The sequence below is a fragment of the Caloenas nicobarica genome, chromosome 2 (genome assembly GCF_036013445.1).
Source record: "Caloenas nicobarica isolate bCalNic1 chromosome 2, bCalNic1.hap1, whole genome shotgun sequence".
Lineage (NCBI taxonomy): Eukaryota > Metazoa > Chordata > Aves > Columbiformes > Columbidae > Caloenas > Caloenas nicobarica.
Genome location: NC_088246.1, coordinates 118,391,172 through 118,411,194, shown reverse-complemented (window position 1 = coordinate 118,411,194; position 20,023 = coordinate 118,391,172).

The following is a 20,023-nucleotide window of genomic DNA, read 5'->3' as shown; positions in this document are numbered from 1 at the left end:
CAGTGTCTGTCTCAAAAATATAACGTAAGTAAACATTTTCACTTAGGTTGCTAAGGGCAATCCTTAAAAATATGCAAGCAGATCTGTGCTGCTAACTGTGGTTATGAAGATGTTATACCTTCAGCCCAAAGAGGCTAGCTGAAGTCATATTGTGTTTTTAACACTGATGCAAAAAATGACAGTAGCATTAAGGAAAATTCTTTGTCAGTTTACACCGTAAATGTATATGATATCTCTAGAGAAAAGGTCAGTTTTCGTTTCTTTGTTCTTCCAAGCTCATATTATTTGCCACTGTTGATAACACTCTAAAGGTATTTTGAATCTTTGTGGCTGTGATTTTCTTTGACAATGCATTCAAAGCTCAGACAAGCTGATTCAATTAAACAAAGATCTGAAGCTGTCAGTATAGGAAGAAGTTGAATAGTCTTTTTATGTATTAATTGTACATCTGAACTACACAATGAACCAGTCTGCAATATAAGAATATTCTTTTTTCTTTAATATGATTGTTTTTCTGAGAAGAAAGTTCTGCACAACTCTGTAAGATTCTGTACATCCAAGAAAATGTAGCAACAACACAGATACTCTATTTAGGTTTGGTCTTTTGGTGTTGCTTTATATCCAACAGTAAACAACATTGCTATTTTTTCTATAAAGATTAGTTGTACAAGTTTTACATCACCCATAACCATAGGATCTATAAGGTTATACCATAAACTACCTCTCCTGCTTTTGTACTACCGCTACAGAATGGATGGAAGAACAAAGAAGACAGAAGGAAACATATGGAAGTCAAAGAACAAAGTGAAAATATATCTTTCCAAATATACTGAAAACATGCTTTCTTCTTCCCACTATTATTCAAGATGTGGGATACTACACATCCCACTTGAGGATCCATAGGAGAAATATCATTGTAGTTGATATGATGAGAAATACTTCTGAAAAACATAGGAACATGATAGAGCATCTGCAGGCTCTAAGCTGTCCCATATACATCAGTGCTATCTTCATCAGCAAGCGGCGAGGCACATTTGTAGATTGAAACAGTGGCACTGAGGACCCAAGACCTACAGGTTTAGGCGGGCTACTTGGGAGAGACTCTGGCCCGGTCTCATGCACTGGACACCCATCAGCAGCTGCAGCATATTACATGAGCTTCTGGAGTGCAGCTTCTAGTTAGTTGAAACAGAAGGGAATACAGCTTATGCACTTAGATATCTCCATGGAATGTGAATCAAACCAACTGGGAGACTTGTTTTCACATATGCAGTGCTGCTCCACACAAAAACACTAATGTCCCTTAACAGTGTCTGGTGCTGTGAGGCAAGCTGATGAATCTTATGGGATAATGTCCCTGTCATTGGGACAGGATACAGGTGTTCAGACTGGGTGCCACCAAAGGTTCAGTTAACCAAGCATTATATCTCTGAAAGTGCCCACATCATGCTCCCTTGATACACTCTTCCATAGGTGACAGACGACCTTGTATTTCACTGCCTGCAATGGTCATTTGTACGATAAATGTCTCTAATTGCTTCCTAGACTGCTGTAAACTCTCGATATTCACAACAGCCCACGGCACAGAATTTCAGAGCTGGAGTGTTGAGTGAAATCAAAATACCTTTTTTTATTTTAAACTTGTCATGCAGTGATGATTTCATCTGAAACTTCCTGCATAAGGAACGGTCAACAACCATTTTTACATGCCTTCTCATGGTTTTATAGGTCCCTACCATGTTCCCCTTTAGCTGTCTGTCTTTCAAATTTAAAAATCCTAAGCTGTTCAGCAGCCTCTTCTTATATGGAAGCCAATCCATAACACTGATTTACTTTTAACATTCTTCTCTAAACCCTTTTTTTGCACTGTATCCTTGAATTAAGGTGATCAGACCTGAACTAAACACTGAAGATGTGTGAAAATTTATGTTTTCTAGTTTGTCCTCTACTCCTTCTGTAGGAATTCCTAACATTTGATATGCTTATTTGACTGCAACTAGTCATTCAGCCAATGATTTCATGGACCTGTTATGAACCCTGAACTTTCTTACTGAATACTAGAAATTGTTTCAGATCTCCTTATTATATCTGGAAGGTTAGAATTGTTTTTCTACATAGTCAGGTTTTATATGTATTCAAATTGAACTTCATCAGTCTTTTTATCACCCAGGTGTTCTGTTTAGTGCAACAAAATGTTTGACAATCATTTCCAGTTTTTAGTGCCCTGAAAGGTTATTATCAATAACCTCAGCCATTGTTCATGCCACCTTGATCTCAAAAGTCAGAACCTGACTTGAGTCTTACACAAAAAAGATATTGCACAAATATATTTCCAATGATGTTTCAGTGAACCCTGGGTTAATGATTACAAATGTTGTTTTACACCTTTTCTAAAAAATCAGTTTGTTAATATCAGATGTTCTATCTTTCTAGACATCCTCTAGTTAGGGTGCAATGGGAGAGTGACAACTCTATCTTAATATTCTTTCTCTAGAACAGCTTTTCTTTATAAATTATAATCTCATTATTTCCTTTCAAGATAAACACTTCCAATAGTCTTGGCCTTTTATTCAGAGATCTTTTTTTTCACACAGAATTTCTGGCACAGAAAGAAAATTACAAGCTCAGCCACTTTTACTGCATTTTGTCATTGTTATTGCTTCCACACCAACTTCTTCTGAGTGAGAAATTAGAAGGGCAGATTCACAGCAATAGCTGCACAAATCAGAGACCTTCAGTTCTGACAGTTCTAGAGACTGAACTTAATGCACATTGAACTACAGCATTAAATGCTGTAAATGGGCATGTCTCCACTGAAAACAAAGGAGGGATGTATCTGACACAGTAACACTGTCTGACTCATATGATGACATGTCAGATGTCACAGGACTCAGCTAGAAAATAGCTTGTCTTGAATATACTTGAGAGAATAAGGTAATTTTAACTAAAAATGTAAATTCATTTAAAAATAGTTTTGGGAAATGTCAGTTTCCAGCTGGTTGTGAGGTGGATGTAGACTGAATCATAAATTAGTATGAAATAGAGACTAACTATCATAAATACATTTTTCTTTTATATGGACACTAGCTATATGGAATATCAAAGTGTGTGGATTGTGGCTTGCTCCTGAGAAAGAATTTAGTGCTAATAAGTCCAGGGCACCACGACAGCTCTGTTCTCAGGGATTTCAGAACAGTCTTGATGAATTCCTATGAGTATCAATCACTTCACACCACTGGAAGTTAAGTGTGCAGTAACAAAAGAGGTTGCTGTTCAGACTCCATGAAATGATTAGGTATTCTTGTTTAAATCACTCTGACTACAAGTGACATAAAGAGTGGAAAGAGATTGCATTAATTTATCAGCCAATTAATCTGGCAACAAAAAATAATTTGGGAAAATCTCATTCCTAAATTGGGAAGCTTTTTTAATTTGGTTATTTCTCGTGTAATAAACATGACCCTCTAGCAATGCCCTCTGGTTCCGTTGATCTAACATCTTGTAGAGTCTGCGGGACAGCAGCACAAAAAATACACAGATGATGCGGCCAGTAATACATTCTAGACTAGCGGTGTCAAACTCATTTTCATGAGGGGCCACATCAGCCTCGCAGTTGCCTTCAAAGGGACGAATGTAACCTTAGGACTGTATAAATGCAACTATTTCTAGACTTACACAGTCGTAAAATTACATTCGGCCTTTGAAGGCAACCGTGAGGCTGATGTGGCCCTCAGTGAAAATGACTTTGACACCCCTGTTCTACACAAAGAAGAAAGTAGCTGTAGTCACATGTACTTAGTCTGCTTTAAAAATGGGGGTCTCTCCTCCTGGTAGGTAGGGAGGTTCATGTTGCTAAAAGGGTAAGGAGGAGCTGTGACTCTATGGCTGATGACAACTAGTTACTAGCTGCATTTGTTTGTCTGATTCCAGTGGCTTCTGTGATAGAATTTTATGTATTTATTTATTTCTGTTGTTTCTTACTGCTTGTCTGCATTACTCTGAAGCTGATATACCTGTGTTCTCTTTATGCTCATGATGTACTAATTTACATTGTAGTTGACATATGTTTATTTCCATTGGGTGCCTGATATTCTCCTGTTTTGCTGTTAATTTGCATTGTTATTTCTGAGATATCTTTCTACCTGTACTACACTATCCTGGTAGATTTGTCCTAACAACACAATTTTCTTGGACTTTTAAATAAATAAATTCCAATATTTCTTTTGATATTACTGTGATTTATTATATGCCTCTGTTTTATGTAGAGCACCCTGGTACAATGTAGGGAAAAATCCTTTCAGCCTATTGTATATACCTTTTAAATTCTTACAGAAGGTGACCGTGTCCCTCTTCTGATGTCATCTGACTGAGTTATTTAGTTCTTTTAATATTTCTTCAGAAGTCGCCTTTTCCATTGCCTTAATCATTTTTATTGCTCATATCCCAAGTCCTTCTCAGAGCCGGATGCAGTTTTACTGGCATTGAAAACTTTACCTTCCCACTTTTTATGTTATGTAGTTTGATTGCTTTAGTCTTTTTTTCCCCACTTTATTACATTGCATTTTTATCCCCAGCCTTCTGTAAATTTGAGGATTAAGTCCTTTCAAATACTTCCCCATCCATTAGAAGTCTGTATTCTAATTTTTTTCTTCCCTGTAATGTATGAAGTCATCTTTTTCAGACTGAACTTCCTGCCTCTGACCTTTTTAGATTTATCTCTTTGGCCCCCTTGTCATTTGTAACACCTCACATTAAATAGGACCTGAACATTTTAATTAATGTGCTGTTTACTGCTTTATCCAATTCAGTAATAAAAAATGATGATTAAGATATTAAGACTATTCTTTGACAAAGGGCAAACGTATTTCAATATTAATGTGGAAGACCGGAGCTCAGGAAAATGACTACACAGCAAGAATACATTTTAGCTCAGAAAAGTAAAGTAAGTTTCTTGCCAAGAGACACTATGAACCTTTGTTTCTTTGTATACAGAATGAAGAAACAAACAAAAAATGTAAGACCTATTGGTAATATAAATCAGAGCGATGTCATACACTAGAATCTCTTTTATCTCATAGAAATGTGAGCTGCAGTAACAGAAGTAGTGAAGAGCGCAAATGTGAAATATTTATAGCGGTTTCTTGGAAGCCTTGCAGTAGTGTCAGGATGGTAGTACACAGTACAAGCGGCACTATTTGGCAGCTTGGAGAAACCTGGGTGTCCATGAAGTGTTACTACTTCTAGACTTCTCAGGATCTGCATCTCAGTATCCACCATAGCAATATAAACATTTATTTACCTTTTTCTTTTATCACCATTATGAATGTCCCTTTATCATTATCAACCTAAAATATCAGTGTCACAATAAATTATTCTATTTTTGAGCATCTGTCACCTGAGCATCAGTAAAGTCATCACGCCTGCTCTCCTTTCTGCCTTTCTAAACCAACCTTTTTTTCATTCAGTAACATAAATCCAACTTCCTCCTCCCCCCTTTTTTTTTTCTGTTGGCAATATTGAATTAGGAAAAAATTGGAGGCTTTTTGGTTTTGTTTGGTGTTGGTAGCACAAAACCAAAGACTTAACAGTGGGGAAGGAAAAAGGAAAAAAAAATATGGTGGTGTCCCAGGTGTCTTTGGAATTTTCATTTAAAAATCATCTTTTTGCCACTTTTGTTATACCTCTGCTGACAAATGAAATATAAATGTTGTCTTTGTGGATATTAAACCAATAGAATCATAGAACATAGAATAGTTTGTGTTGGAAAGGACCTTCAAAGGTCATCTAGTCCAACCCCCCTGCAATGAGCAGGGACATCTGCAACTAGACCAGGTTGCTCAGAGCCCCGTCCAGCCTGGCCTAGAATGTCTCCAGGGATGGGGCATCACTCACCTTCCCGGGCAACTTGTGCCAGTGTTTCACCACCCTCATTGTAAAAAATTTCTTTCTCATGTCTAGCCTGAATCTCCCCTTCTCTACTTTAAAACCATTACCCCTTGTCCTGTTGTAATATGACCTTCTAAAAAGTCCCCTTCCTTCTTATAAGCCCCTTTTAGGTACTGAATGGCTGTAATGATGTCTCCTCACAGCCTTCTTTTCTCCAGGCTGAACAAACTTGACTCTCTCAGCCTGTCCTTGCAGGACAGGTGTTCCAGCCCTCTGATGATCTTAGTGGCCCTCCTCTGGACCTTCTCCAATAGGTCCATGTCTTTCCTGTACTGAGGGCTCCAGAGCTGGACACAGAACTTCAGTTGTGGTCTCACCAGAGTGGAGCAGAGGGACAGAGTCACTTCTCTCAGCCTGCTGGTCGTGCTGTTTTTGATGAAGCCCAAGATACTACTGGCTTTCTGGGCTGCAAGTGCACATTGCCAGCTCATGTCCAATCTTTCATCCACCAGAACTTAGGTCAAGTCACGCTCAGGAAAACAGAAGAGTGTTCCAGCATTTCCTCAGGTATCATGCTTTCACCATGTACAAATATATTATCATATTAATCCATATATAGAGAGATACATGGATTTATATTTACTAAATAAATAGTATACACTATTACAGATGTATACATACGCACACACACTTACATCATGTATGGACTAAAATCTTCCTCATCTTGAGGACAATCTTTTTGTCATTGTGAGCCTTTGGGCAGGTTACTCAGTTTATGTAAATTGGTTTGGCTTCATCTATGATCTGATGCCTCCAGAAAAGAGGCAGAGTGACTGAACAGGTCAGCAGGTACTGTGTGACTCTGATGTATTCCCTGACTGTTCTACATCAGAAGGATTAACCTCCATGAACAACATCAGAGCTACTGGCATCTGCTGTTTTAAAAACAGGTTAGACAGGCAAAATACCTTTAAACTACAAACACATACCAATTGCATCTGTGTGATTTTTTTATTTCTTTGAAGTTCAGAGCAGTCTCAAAGTTCATGAAAACAGTTACACCAATTTTAAATGAGGTTTTTTTCTTGGGGCACAAAAAAACAACAAAAAAAGAAAGACCAGAATACAGTTCCCTACCTGTATACTGTAGCACTGAAACAAACACATTTTATAAAATGAAAGCCATTCTAAAGAATTCCCTCAAGGAGATAACAGCCACGCAAGGCAGCTATTACTTGTATTCGCAATTGCATCAATCTTTGATCTTTATTGTTACGGTATTATTTCTATTCTGGTGCTATAAAAATGTTCCTTGTGGATTTTCCTTAAATAATAAATCTGCCTACACTAAAACTGCTTGGAAAAAGAGACAGTTGCAGACGAGTGCTGCAAATAAAAGCTAAGGAGCCCCTTTATTTGATTCCATCTAGAAATGACTGTGAGATTGCTATCTTGAGAGAGGACCACAAATTAAGTTTTCATAATTTGCTTTTTTCACAAAAATCTGTACCATGCAGAATAGATTTTATGCCATTTCCTGTTCTTACTACAACTTTTATCCTGAGAATTGGGACTGCAACAGAATTTTAATTTCCAAGTACCTCATATACAATAGCAGTGGCCTGTAATTTTGACGTTTCCATTAAGCTGTATTTTATGTTTTGATACATTGGTAATTAATTTGCCTAAAGCTTATTGGAAACTATAAGTGAAGGTAAAATTAGAATGCAGAAGGAGAGAAGGGTTTTCCTATTTAGCTTATATGAAAATTAGACTAAAAACATTCAGAAGATTAACAAAAAGAAATAAAGAATAATACAGGAGAAGAGTAAATTCTTACTGCCCACCCTATGTACAGCTTACTGCCAACTAGACATAGGAATGTTTAAACCAATCTTCTTTAGAAGATATTGCATTCAAATGAAGATGTAATTTCATATTAATTGTAGAAAATAGAAAAAATGAAGATCATATGCATCCAAAGAGCATATTTTCATAACTTACTCCTTCTACATACCTTCCATATTGTTCCCATAAATTACATTGTATTTACAAATATCTTACAAGTCACAAATTATTCTGTGTATTTCTTAATCTGCATGAGCTTAATCATTCTGGGAGAACTGTATATTAATGTGCCACTTATCTGTTCATTATTACCTGTATTATGGAATGCACATACACACAAAAAAAATGGTTAGAAAGAGGAAAAAGTGATGGATTTGTGAATTTGACCTGGAAATTTTCCATGTAAAATGTAGCATGAAAAAAGTGTGATAGTAAACACACCTGATTGTAACTTCCCCTCTGTCCCCAATAAGTTTGGAATACAAACTAAAATAATTACTTTAGATATTCACTGTAATATTGGATGCATGGGCAGCACAGAATGCCATAGGAACTTTAATGCAAGCGTTGTTGGCAGTCATTTATGGAGCTGCTTATCACATAGAAGTTCCTAATAATATGCAATCTCAAACATAAAATACCTTTAACTGCATAAGCAATCTGGTGTAAACGGAGAGCAAGGTTTTGTATTAATTTTCTTCCAGTCCACTTCTATGGGAAACACCGTAACAAAAAGACGAGAACAAATTACAAAAATTTCGCGCTCCCATTACTTCTTCAGAGTCACCTGACCAGTGATGTTATTTGGCCTCATTGGGAGTGTGCGGGTTTGACTGAAAATGAGTTTTCTTCATACAGTTAGAAATTTTTATTTTTCATCGCTAGCATGGTCATTGTTTGGATTTAGTTTGAGAACAAGAAGATAACACCCCAGAACAGAGTTAATGTTTTTAATTGCTCTGGTCTGAGAGCCAAGGCCTCTGAGCTCTGCCTACATGTGTGAGATAGCTGGAGCGGGGCATAGATGGGGCAGACCTTGACTGACATCCAGACTGATCAATAAGAATATTCTATCCCATTAACCTCATGGTTCATATTTAAGGAGAGCTGGGATCTTCCAGTTCGAGTTTTTTGTTTTGTTTTGGTTTGGGGTTTTTTTTGGAGCCAGGACAGAGAGCTTGTTTGGGGGAGTTTCGTTAAGGACTTTCTTTAATTTGGTCTTTTGCCATCCTGCTGTTTTGCAGAGTCCTCTGGGCCTTTCTGCCTTTTCTCTCTGGGATCAGTCGTTCAGGACCAGGTGCTGCTACTTGGGAGTGGCTGCTCAGTGCAGACGGAGTTCATGAGGAATGGCACTGAGTATCTTTTGTTTTATATTGTATTTCCATTTTATATATATTAGTAGTAGTATATTAGTGTTATTTTATTAAACTGTGTTTATCTCAATCCATGAGTCTCTCCCTTCCTTTTCAATTCTCTCCCGTATTTAGGGGTGGGGGCAGTGAGTGAGCAGCTATCATGGTTGTATTGCTAGTTCGGGCTAAACCACAACAGGCAAGAACGTCAAATAATTGAAAGGTTAATTGTGATCCCATGCAGTAATGGATGGGTCTAGGACAATATGGTTAACAATACTTAGGTGAACAAATGGGAAGAAAATAAACCTTTTAGTGTGAAATATTCTATCCCCAGGCTTCTTTTCATGCTGTCCAAAAGGACACATTTGCCTTGAAAGATCCCTGATATCTCATTTAATATTAATAATCAGTCTCTCCTCCATTAATAGAAGGGAATCAGTCTCTGAAGTCTTCAATATACCTATTTAATCACTACATAGCTGTTCCAGTGGGAGGTTCTTCATTTATGAGTGAAGACATCTCTGCCAACATGCAGAGAGATAATCTGAGCCTATCTAAGTCTCCAAATGATGATCCAACTCCATAAAACCAGTGTGAACAGTGTGAGATTCTAACTGCTTTAATAAAGAAGGCAAGTGTTTTCTTGCAAAGTCCAAAGGGCTGCCAAAGAGTGGACAGGAAAAGCTGTAGTATTTGGCCTACATTATACAAAACATTAGCAGGGAACTTTTTTTTTCCTCTTCCCAACACTTATCCCCTCTCTCACTGTACTAAAGTGAATAGATCCCTCTTCTCGAACTAGAGCCTGTTATTAGTCTTGGCTCATAACAGCCTCTCTTAGCAGTTTACTTTGATCTGTGTAGCTCAGACTCATTATCTAGTCATTAAAGTAAATAAACCTGAATTCCTCCCATACTCAGAGTGCAAAACTGCAGGATGTTGCTGTAACATTAGGTATAATGGTACAGAATTATTGCTGTAATATTTCAGCAATGTGCTACAGAGCTGTCACAGTCAGGACAAACCCCCTAACTGAGATGCAGAAAAAGAAAGCAGCAGATCCAAAAATGTTCAACTGTAAATGTTAGAAGGACTTTTTTCTTTTAAAGGAGTAAGACTGGAAAAAGATGAAGTGTCAGACTGAAAGAAAATGTAAAGCTTCCTCTTCTACTTTTTACATTAAGTGTTTGAAAGGTTCATTGACTAAAAGCACACAAGAAAAATATTTGAACTTAAATTACCATATTTTTTATCTATTAAGAGAGATTACACCTTACATATGTTGGATAAAATTTACAACAAGAAATTTTAATCACTGTATTTTTGGTATTGGAGCAGACAAGCAGAGGACTCAATTTTGGCACTTGTGCTTATTGCTGCCATCTGGAACTGAGCTTGAGAACCTGCATAAGAATTGCAAATGGTGTCTATAATAGTTACATTTGCAAAAATCGAAGTTTCATTAAAGCTGGGAGGAAAATCCATCTCCTTAAAAAAAAAAAAAAAAAAAGTGTGTATGTATATAACATATATAGGCCACAAAAATGTCTCAATTTACCATGTCCTTCCATGACTCTCTAGATACTCAATGTTTAAATATATTGAAAAGGACATAAAAGTACTTGGGAAAATGGTTAGAACCACTACCTAAGAATGGATAACAGTTACATCTCTTTTCAAAATTTTCATCTAGAGTTTTTACAGGCTTCTTTTACCAATCTTTTTGCACTACATCAGCTCGTGATCTATCTATACTGTGTTATACCTCAGGAATTCTGTACTCCATATGCAATGTAACATAACATTTCAGTTGTTGTTTAAGAGCTGGATGCATCATCTTTCTGAGCAAATGTCCTTATAGGTTGCATATCTAATATACACTTTGGAGTTTTCCTATTCATTTTCCAAAACCTGCCACAGGAACAGCAGTGGATAGTTATGATAGACAGACATGGAAGATAAAGCCTCAGACACTATGTGAAACTCTGTGTGGGGAGATGTTATCTCGCTCTTGATACCTGAGCAGTCTACCTCTTTTACGGTTCAGCAAGTCTTCTGTATATCTTGTCATGTTAATAAAGTATCATTGAATGCAATTGGCATCACATACAAAGCTTCAAAAGGGCAGTGAGAACAAAAATTTCGCTTACTTAACTTCATAGTTAGCAGCCTGAAAATGCAGACTTTGGAAGCAGTAGGAAACCACACACTTTCCAGAAAAAGACAGGTGACATTCAGGTTCAGAGCAATTTACTGGTAGTCAGAATGCAATTATTCTTTGCTTGAGGACAAGCTCATAGCCATACCCTATGGCTCCTTATAATATATCTCTGGTAAAACACTGCAAAGAAACCAGGAGAAATGAACATCCCATCATCCCATACATTGTGTTCTTGCCTGTATACACATGTTTATACACGCACAAGAGTTAGAGTGATGTACAACAGTGCAAGGAGAGGTGAATGCAACATTTTTTAAGTTTGATATGTAGGAAATTCTACATAGGAGGACCAGTTTCCAAGCAGACTGAAAAGTTCACCTAAAAGTGCAAAACCAGAATCTTAGAATCATAGAATAATTTGGGTTGGAAAAGACCTCTAAGATCATCGAGTCCAACTGTTAAACTAACAATGTCATTAAACCACATCCTAAGAACCTCACCTATGCATCTTTTAAACACCTCCAGGGGTGGTGAATCAGCCACTTCCCTGAGCAGCCTGTTAGTTTATATGAGTTGGTCTATAGGAAAGGAAAGTGACATGTGGTGAGATATTAATCTTTTCTATTCTAACTTATTTATGATTTGGAACTAGTTTAGAAAGACTTTATTCTCACTTTAATCCCAATATGCCTTTCTGAACCTCAAGAGGTTTGAAGAAGTGTGATCTGCTTTGACAAAAATTTCAAGCTACTTCTTCAAGGGGGTTTCATTTTCTTTACCTCCATTTTAATACATTTTTCGTGATATGAATACAATAGCTTAATAATCAAGCAAAAGCCGATAATATTTTTCTATTCAAGTAGCAACACTCATACCCTTAAAAATGAAGAAAATCCTAATGATTGATTTGGAATTCATAGATTCATGTAATAAGACAAAACATGATAGTATTCGTATTTCCTCGCAGATAGACATTAAAAATTAAAGCAAGAAGCCATTTCTGAAATTATGCAAAACAACATGCTTTAAATCATACACTTTCATTAAAAAAAGGAGCTCAGATAAAACATTGGAATTTGATTATTTTGAACAAAATGAGAAGCATGACTGAGATAATTACATTTCACAGGTATGCCCTTTTGAGAAGTTGAAAATATATTTTTTAAATGTCCTGAAAAAAAAGTAACTGTCCCAAGTCCATTATCTTGCTGCAGGGATCTGTTGCAAAGCACAGTTTGCTCTGCTACCAGTATGGAATCTGACCTTAAGCTTAATTTTTATACAACCAAAAGGAACTTGCCCAGAAAAAAAATAGAGTACGTACCTGCATTAACCCTTAAGCATTGCAGTGCCTGCTGCACCTTCTCTCTTTCCTTCCTCAGAAAGGGAAAAGGTGTTGTAGTCATTCATGGTCCTCCAGTGAATGGAGTGGAGTGGGCCAACACAGAAGGAAACAGCTTCAAATTTCTAGTCTGAACAAATCCCTTGGGTGTCTGAACTTGATGCTCCACCTTATCTTTGCTGTGCTTGACAAAGAAGCAGAATTGGAGACAGGAATTTAGATTGGTTTGAGTCTCCATTTACTTTGATCCAGGTTTTAGCCTGTAGCTGGCAATGATTTAATGGCTACTATTTCATCCATGTATTAATTGACAAGTGCACACAACTTCCTAAATCCCCTGCTAAAAGTTCTTATCCAACTACTATGTCTTTACAATAAAGAGGGAATCCTATGAAGTTTAGCCATTCTTTTAATGCCATTTGCACAGCATCTAGCACAGCAACAAACACTAAATTCAGACTAGAGCCTTCAAGCCCTTCATTATAAAATGATATAATTTGATAACAACCTGGGTATATCAGCTTTAAATTCATCTTCAGTTGGCTTAATTTCTGAGATAACTGCCCAATAAGCACCTGACTGTTTACTTGTGTTAAATCTTGAATGCTTACTTAGTATTTTATCATTGTGTAGTAGTTTATTAATATATTGTCTTACAAATTCAAAATCCAGTTCCCATTAGATTAAGAAAAATACAATAAAATAGAGCAAGAAATTTATCATTATTAAGAGATTATAAAACGTTAACAGATCTTCAGTGTGACAAAATGAGAATATTGCTAGCACATGATGCCAATTAAAAAAAAAAAATAACTGACATTACATTATTTTTATCTAATTAAATAATGCAATTATACTGACTTTCCAAATCTGCTTATTGTATTCTTTTCTGTTATACCATTGCTTGTTAGGATTGCATTGTTCATGTTCCTATTATATTACATATAGCATACGCTAAACAGAAATAGAAGTTTTATCAAATATTTAATAGATATAATATCCCAGTACATTAATTACTTACATATATATTACTTATCATCATGACACAGAAGAATTTATAATAGTTTTCATAATTTAGCTTATAGCATGCATATGCACATGGTTCTAATACCTATGATGATGTATCCATGGAAATTTTTAATGCTCACTGCTTGAAATTTATTACAAGCACAATAAAAACAATGCCTTTCACATTGTACATATGTAATATAATAAAGTACTCTTTTTCTGTTCATACTCAAAAGCACTCTGATGAATGAAAATTTTTTTTTTTCCTGCCAGATTTCGTACTATTGTTATGCATGCCTGCTCTTCTACCTCTATAGCCTTGACCTGTTCACAATCTTTTTCCCCATTATACAAGAAGAATTATATCTCATATATTCAGGAAGCGTTATATCAGTTTCTGAAAGAAGTGAGAAACCACAGAGACTAAACTGTCAACAAAATATGCAAACTATACATATTCTGTATTACTTTTGTGTCAAGTAGAAAACATGCTCTTTTTATCTTACTATGTGAATGCTATCCTTGTTAAAAAACAATGCACCAAACTGTCATGAAAGCACCCCAAAATCTGTTTAGGCAGGTGATAAGGTCAAACCAGAGTTTATTCTAACCAGGAAATACTCTGAAACCTAAAAAAATTCAGCATTGTCAGGTAACAGAAGCTGAAAAGGATGATCGGTGTAACAGTCTACATACAAAAGAGAAATTCTTGCAGTGACCTAAGACTGGTTGCTCCCATGGTCTCCCCCAGGGATTACAGAGCATCCAGTATACGGCTGGTTATGTTGGACAACCCAGATTTAGTGGCACTCCAGAGAGAAGGAAATATAAAATATGCTGCTACATTTGGGGAAAAAGGAAAAAGGAAGCTGAATAAACCAAAGGAAACAAGTACCAAAGAACAATGTACATAGGTAAGCATATTTCATTTTGAAAATTCAAATTCAAATCACGCACAGTCAAAATATAAGCTACTGTTACTGACAGAAATGAAATGACTGAAGGCAAGAAACTCAAGACAGCAAAGTAAAAGGAACTAGAGATATTTTAAAAAAGTTTGAGCCATTGCTTGTTTTTACGAAGATCAGAAAAAACAACATAGAACGAAATTTCCATGGAAAGCAAGGGATAGAAGTAAACCTCACAGTGAAGCATGGTGGCCAGCACAAGATCAATCTTTTGAAGGATTTTAATGTTAACTAGGGCATCCTGATGGCAGTAGAGGCCACATATTCATGATAAACTGAATTCTAGAAAGCTCTAGACCTACCAAGCAATGTGACAGTAAATGTTCATACCCATCATTCCACATTAGCAGAACTCGTTACGAGCAATCTATTGACTTTGAACAGAGTAGCACAGGTTGCAGATTAATGTTAAGGCAAGAGCCAATAAAAGTTGGTCTGTGTGCACTGATGTGTAGAGGTAAAAACAGTTCTTGCTTGTCAGAAAATAATTCACGAGCTTCTACAAGTCTACGAGTCCTATACAGATAACTACACCACTATACATCACAGTATCTGAAACTGGACTAGATGCTGGTGCTTAAACAAAATTAATACTTCCTGTAATATTCTTGCGATATTACACAACATCAGCAACACGCAGCACTCGTTAAATTCACCATTGTCAGAATTAAACTCTTTTTCCTGTCCTTCCCCCCACCCCCAACCGAACAAAATGTAACTCCTGAGTCATTGTCTCTTCACTTACAAAAAAGAAAAAACAATATCAGGCAAATGCCCATTTTCATATCGTTGAAGCTTTAGTAGATACCATAAAATGTAGTTCTCTCCATCTCTGACGCTGGAAGTGCATATTGTAATTCGTTACTTTTTCACATTCAGTCAGCTGCCTTGATTTCTTTCCTTCCTACTTAAACTGGCATCTCAAAATCCTTAGTATACCTTTTGAATCAAGATCTGTTTGGAAACAATAAAGTCCAATATCTTAGTGAGAGCAAAGCCTGCTGCATTTTCCACTTAAAAGCTCCCCTTTGTGCCTCAAGGATCATGGGCGATCTATACAAAGTGCATTATCTCTTGTCATTGTTTTATCTCCTAGTGTTTCCTTTTTTAAAAGCCTTTGATTTAACTCTGTATATTCAAGCCTGACAAGATCGTATAGAAAAATAAGAGGTCCAAATAGTATTTATAAAAATAATAGTAATGCAGACTTCAGGAGTTACCTAAAGTGAGGTGAAAAGTTTTTCTTCAGAAACAGATTACAAAGAAATAAAAAGAAACTACCGGTAGTAGATTAAACACAAGAAAACGGAGGAAGTATGGATAATAAATGGGATGGCTCCCTGGTTTACGAAGGACTGTGGGCACAGTGGCGAGGAGTAGCTGTGGGGTCTGGAACATGCAGAATTTGACAGGTAATGAGAAGCCAAAATGGATACCCTGAAGCACTGCCACCATCCAACACACTCTGCTATGCTCCAGTTTAATCCTCTGGGACTGTATTCAGAAGAGCTTTTTCTGAGTAAAAATTAGAATTGTAATGAACTTGACCTTCTTTTGTCTTAGAAATTGCATAGATTTACACTACCATTTTAGTCCCTAGCCATCTTTCCTGGTTTTTTGAAAATAAATTTCAGTCTATGTGTGTCTAAACAGCCTTTTCTGGGTTACGTTGCTATGAATCAAGGCTGGCTCTTCTGAAAGCTCTGGAGTCACCCTGGTATAAAACTGTGTAAACTCAGGGTACAGGAGACACAAATTATTTCTCTGATGGCTGGCTAACTCTGACCATAACAAAGACAAAAATCATGCAGAACCACATTGCTTTGATCTTCCTAGGTAGCTTGCAGAATTAAAAGAAGTGTAACTGAAAAACAAGGCATTTTGCTGATAGCTTATACGCTCATTCTCTGAAGCTTTCAGCAAACCTGTCTCACAGTAGAAATTAGACTGTTTTAGATCGTGATATTAGAAGCTGTTTCAAAAAAAAATTATTTTGCCCTAATTTCACTGAGTAATTGTAGATGTGAATAACAGGGCATCTTATTAGACTGGTTCTCTGCCACAGCTCTGCTCAAGATTTTTTTCTTTTAGGAAGTCTCAGACATGAACAGTAAGACATACTCTCTGTTTTCTATTTGCATCAATTGCATTGGCAGCAGAGGCTATAAGCCAGGTTTTGGAAGCCTTGTCTTGGTGATGGAATTAATCACTTCATTATAACTTTTCCTGTGTCACAGAAAGATATAGTGATATGAGGCCACTCTCTCACTCATTGTGGTCTATCAACAGTTTATATTTACTCATATGACTTCTAAGAGTCTTTTTAGATAGACGTGGCAATTGCCATTTGCTGCTCCACACCAAAAATATGGAAAAAGGCAAGCCCGAAGCCATAAGTTAAATTTGGCTTCATTCACCTGGTCCGTGCCAGTGGTTTGGATCTGCTGACAGTCCCAGTCATGGTGTGGGCATACATGAGGGGCTGTTGCAAATAGCAGCAGAGCTGGTGTTCTTATAAGGAGGCACCAGGCCAGATTTAAAATCCTATTGTGATAAACTTAATTGGAATCAGAAATTTAAACATTGAATAGAAAGGTCTGTTTTCACAATAGCCTTCTTAAGCTGTTATTTCATTGCAGCTCCTTTAATTCCTTGTTATAGCCAAAAGCACTTTGTCAGCATGGATAGGAAGAGGACAGGAGGGATGAGCCCCAGCTACAGCAATACAGTGTCATTCTTCTGGGATCCTCACAACCACTGTGAGAAATAGTCATCTTCAATGTACTGCAGAGAGAAACTAAACCGCAGGTGCTATTTCCAGAGTCTTGGCTTTGCCTTTTGCTCACATACTTTCATTGACAATAGGTGGCTCTCTGTTCTGCAGGAGAGGTAAGTCTTGACCATGTGTACCTGGAAAACTCAGTAGTAACAAAAAAACATGTTAATGTTTGACAGCTTTGAGATGCCAGCCACCTGCATGGCTTCTGGTTTATTGTGTAAACTTCAGATGTGGATACACCCTTGACAAAAACAGCAATGGGCCTTTCTAAAGGAACACAACAAAGCTAAACGATTTGAAATTTGGATCCCACTGTGGTATTATTACATTAAGTTGTATTTGAAGAGTGCTCAGAGAATGCTAGTTTAAGATAATCAAAATAGAATAGAAAATAATACTATGATTTTAATAATCACATTTTTATGTATTGACATCGTGGGGTGTAGTTACTGTAACCGTATTTCACAAAAAAATATACTAGGCAGTTATGTAGAGTTTCTTTGTTATGTTTATAGAAGAAAAATAGAAAAGGTGATGAAATTACCACCAGCTTACAGGGCTGTGACATTGGAGCAAGGGAGAAATTGCAGTGTGTCTGGCTGTCTGAGGTAAGCATATTAGCTGCTGAATGTGTAAATTGTGAAAGCAACTTAGAAGCCAAAAGTGAGAACAAATGAGCAAGCAAGTGATCTAATCTCTGTTGGAACACATCACACATGTGATTAACAGGGTCCCTTGGAAACAAAGAAGCAGATGCAGCAGGAGGAGCATTTGTGTTATCAGCAATGGAGAAAAATCAATAACAGATATAGTCTGAGCATCAGCAAAACAAAGGAGCTTTCCATTCCGCTCTGAAAAACTGACACATTTGAAGCAAGGAAAGCCTAGGGTCTCGTTACAGCAAGAGACTCTTTGAGCTCTGTGCACTGCCCAAATTGAATGTTTAGTTACTGTCCTATGTAGTTTTACAGCAGATAAAACTTAACTATAGTTCTTACCTTTTCGAGTAATATCCACAAAAGGGCATTTATTTTGGAGAGAAAGATGTAAATGTAAAACGCTGCCATTTGTGGAGCAAATCAGGAGATAGGAGACATGCCTGTCTTGTAGACCCTGAGAAAACTATGAAATCCAGAAATAGTCGTATTTAGGACACAAACTGTTCTTCCTCACACCAGAGCAGCTGCTCACTAAGTGTTGCTGCAATACAAGTTGCAGAGTTTAATTAATTGGATTTCACAGCCTGCTAGAACTGTGGGCAGCCAGCGCTTTGAGCTGCAGGAAACCCCCACTCACAGGCATGGGGCTCCTGAGCTGGTCCAAGGAATCACAGTATGAGATCCACCTGTTGGGAAACCCCCAGTTTCAGTGAAAAAGGAAGTATGGGAGAACCACAAATAAACCAGTTTTTGAAAGATTTTGGACTGGAAGGATGTCCTAGTGTAAGCCAGGTAAACTTTCATGTGAGCATAATTCTCTGAAAGAACATGAAACTTGTTTTTGTTAGTCCTGGATGGGCTGGAGGCACTTGCAATCGACTCTTCCATTTTTGTTTTAGGCAGTGGATAACAATTGCACATTTGAACCCTGTACACAGTTGTTTTCTTCTATGTTTGCTCTCTACAAACCTACAAGAAAATAACAAGCAGAGTGATAGGCTTTAAAAGATAGCATTTGCCACACAGTTATCTTTCAGCAATGTACGAAAACACTACAGTTTTCCATGTAATTTGAACTAGAGATGTCTGTGATAATTGATTAAGAATATATTGACTGTCTAACTGTTTCTTGTTGGGGTTTTTTTGATTGTTTTGTTGGTTTTGTTTTTCTTTAGTTTATGTTCCTTTTTTTTCCTTTTTTTTTCTTTTATGTGCAAGACTCACAGGTTTACAGCATATTTCCAATTATTTTTCTCTTGTCAAGACCAACAGGCTCAGCTTTAAACCTGAGCTTCGAGGAAGTAGTATAACCAAGAAACCAAGTTGAATGTTTGTTCTAAGAAAGATACTAAAGGAGATAGGAAAGGTACAGTCATGTAGCAAACAGCTGATGAAAGAGAAGCTGAGATTAGTCACTGGAAGGCTCTCAAGGGATAAAAAAGCAAAAGTAATGAGTATTACATTTGCCTTAGCAACAGTCAAGTGGGTAGCAAGGCTGAGAAATGGAACTACAACTAGTGGTAGGACTCAGAACAGACGGTTACAAGGCCTGAAAAAAATCCTCTGTGAAGACTCAGAGATTCATAAAAGGTATCTACTAGTACTGAAGAGGTCAAACAAAATACTATCTTAGGGAATGACAAAGAAATTTGGTTTACTGTTTTAGAGAGCATATGATGTTAGAATAATAACTTGCTGGGCTTCACTGCACTGGAACTTGGCACTTTTTTGATCCAACCCTGAGGTGAAGTAGTACCTTTAATCTGCTTTAGTCATAGTATTTTTATCTATAAACTGTCTATAAACTGTCAATCCTACATTGAAATCTGGGACTGTCTTCACTGTTGTTCTACTGTTTGTATTTTCACAGAACTTGGAAACAGTTGCTATCTGTGGGGATAAGATTGATTTCAGTGTTATGTGTAAACAGTGGTAAAAGATGTTCACTATAGGGTTTGGGTTTTTTTGCAGAATTTGAAGTTTCATATCGCACACTACATTTGAACTTGGGGAAAAA